This window comes from Octopus bimaculoides, chromosome 28, assembly GCF_001194135.2.
Source record: "Octopus bimaculoides isolate UCB-OBI-ISO-001 chromosome 28, ASM119413v2, whole genome shotgun sequence".
NCBI classification, from domain to species: domain Eukaryota; kingdom Metazoa; phylum Mollusca; class Cephalopoda; order Octopoda; family Octopodidae; genus Octopus; species Octopus bimaculoides.
In genome coordinates this window covers 12,499,043-12,501,816 of record NC_069008.1, presented here as the reverse complement: position 1 = coordinate 12,501,816, position 2,774 = coordinate 12,499,043, and the positions used below count along the sequence as shown (strand labels likewise).

The 2,774-nt window shown below is 36.2% G+C and overlaps 1 protein-coding gene across 1 annotated transcript in view; it reads right to left on the bottom strand.

Moving 5' to 3' along the window:
• LOC106870873 (zinc finger protein 208) overlaps nt 1-1,344 on the bottom strand; it is a 19,715-nt gene extending 18,371 nt beyond the window's left edge. The window contains exon 1 of the mRNA XM_052977531.1: nt 936-1,344. The gene's annotated coding sequence lies outside the window, so the exon portion shown is untranslated. The remainder of the gene's footprint in view (nt 1-935) is intronic.
• Between the last annotated feature and the right edge of the window lie 1,430 nt (nt 1,345-2,774).

Here is a 2,774-nt window from a genome sequence, read left to right as displayed (position 1 = left end):
ATGTAGTCAACGAATATGAAGGGGGAAAAAAACAAACAAAAACAATGCCTGCTGGCGAACGGGCGGGGGGAGAAGGACTCGGAAAATTCACATCGGGAATGTTCCGTGTCCTCTCACCACTTCCCCGTCCGTCGGCGAAATTTGTTTGCTTCATATTTGTTTACTACACGTTTATTTTACACCCAGTACACTATTTTTTGTTTCAATTTTTGTGTTGGGGATACGTGGGGTGCGGACTCGGATAATTTACACGATCCAGTAACCCCACTCCGACACCCGCTCACAAAAATGAAAAAAAAAAAAACAGTGTAATAGGTGTAAAACAACATGTAGTCAACGAATATGAAGGGGGAAAAAAACAAACAAAAACAATGCCTGCTGGCGAACGGGCGGGGGGAGAAGGACTCGGAAAATTCAGTGTTTGACCCGAATTACTGGATCGTGTGAAATATCCGAGTCCGCACCCCACCAACCCCCTGTCACTTGAAAAAATGTACTAGGTGTAAAATAATGTGTATTAAACGAATATGAACAAATTTCGCCAACGGATGGGGAAGTGGTGAGAGGATTCGGAACATTCCCGATGTGAATTTTCCGAGTCCTCTCCCCCGATCCCCGTCCGCCAGCGCGCATTTTTTTTCATATTCGTTTACTACATGTTGTTGCACTATTTATTTATTTTTTTTGCTCGGGTCGAAACCAAATTATAATAGAGTGATTGAAGTGTAATACAAAATATTTCCCAAACTAAATCATACAACAAACTAACGCGGCAACGATGGACAGTCGACAAAATAGGTTTCATAGCAAGAAATAGCAGCCAAATCACGCAAGTTTCATTTTATAAAAGGTACGACAGACAGAAAGAATCGATTCGTCAAAAACAAATGACTACACTATTAAAAGAAGAAATATTTTCATTGTTGAATACTTACGGAAATGTTTTATAAAGGATAGTGTTGTTATTTATAACTGTGTAGAATTGTTGAATAATGTATTATAACAGTGTGTGTGGTGGACGAGACATGCTTAATAGCTGTGCATGGTAATTGATTAAAAGGAATTCAAAAATTTTGAAGTGAAGAAATAAAAACGGAAGCCAGCTTAGTGCGCATGCGTATGTTGTATGACATCGCGATAACAGCTGACTCTAATTTGATCCCTTTTTCTCTCAATGATATTGAAACGTGAAGTACATTTGCCACTTAAATGCGGCTAAACCCTAAGGGGGGATGTTACTGTTGCTTTTAGCCCCAGGAGAACATCTCCTCCAGCTGGCTATTGACGATATCATATATATTTTGCCATCTGGCTTATTACAATGTGAGTTATGTAATGAATCAGTTAATCGGTGGAATTCTGATTGAAGTACCCCATGGCTGTATCACTATTTTATTTTTGGGAATTTTCAGGAAATTTTCTATGCCAAAATTTAAAAAAAAAATAAAAAGAATGCTTTAGTTTTTACACCTCACCCCAATAAATCCTAAAATTTTCACTCTTTCTCTAATTTTATTTTTAAAATCAGTGTTTAAAATATGGACAGTCCGAAACTATCATTCGTTTCTGTTTATAATTGAAAAATAATTTTTGAAATCCAAATTCAAAATGTTAAAAATATCTGCGCACACGCACGGCCTATTATGAATTTTGGATCGAAGCACATAATGTAAACCGGTCATGACATCTCTTTAGATTTTTTTTTGTTGCAAATTTGTGTTCTTCACATTGGAACTCTAAAACCCTAACCTTAACCTTAACCCCAACCCTAAAACTGTAACCGTAAGTACAGAAATATTTTGAAATTTTTGTCCGAATCATGATGTCCATATTTTTACTCATATTTAGAAAAAAAGAAATTCTTAAAAAATAATTTTACAAAGATTTTTGGAAATTGTTTTCAGAATCATAATCTTCGTATTTTTCCGCATATTTTGAAAAAAAAAAAAGAAAAAGAAATTCTGAAAAAAGTTTAAAATGAAGGAAATGGTGGTGGGGGTAGTAATTTAGAAATGTCGATTTTTGCCAATTGTTTTGCAGATTCGTATATACCCTGTAGCTGCAAAAGGGGGTTTGTGTCAAAAAAAAAATTTTTTTAAAGTTGGAGAGGGGGAGACGGGCGGAAGTCTTGCCCAGTATCGTTAGGTGGAGTCAGTGATTACCAATTGTAAAATTGTAATGGTAATTGTGATGATAATTGTTGGAGTTGGCAGTTAGCGATTGTAACGGGTGCTAATGTTGCAGATGTGCAAGATGACAGAAGAACAGTGATCGAAATTATAAACAAATGTTTATTTACCGTTACTTAGTATTTAGCCAAAACCACAACTGGTTGGGATGTACAATGGAAAAGCATGCGAGGTTAAGAGAGGCATGTTCTCCTTGTAGTAGTAAGCCATAGATAGAGATAGGGTAATGTTGTAGAGAAAAGAAAGTGAGCTAGTGAAAGTTAGAGAGAGTTGAGGGAAGTTGTAAGTCTCATGGTTGTTTTCCTTTTCCCTCTTGGCCGTCTGCTAGTTGCTTCTGTTCACTGATTTTGGCTTATGGAGTTCTAGTATTTATAAGAATACAAAACTAATTAGAAAGAGATATTGTTCTTGTTTGCATTCTGTTTAGACGTTCATTTGCTCTACGTCTAGATAAATTCAAAGGATTTTTATTCCTAATAATGGAGTCGAAAGAAAATATATCAAAACGTATACAACTGTAGAGAAACGACCGTGCAAACCAAAGGAGAATATTGACGAATGGAAACAGGCTCCTTTTAACGCGTC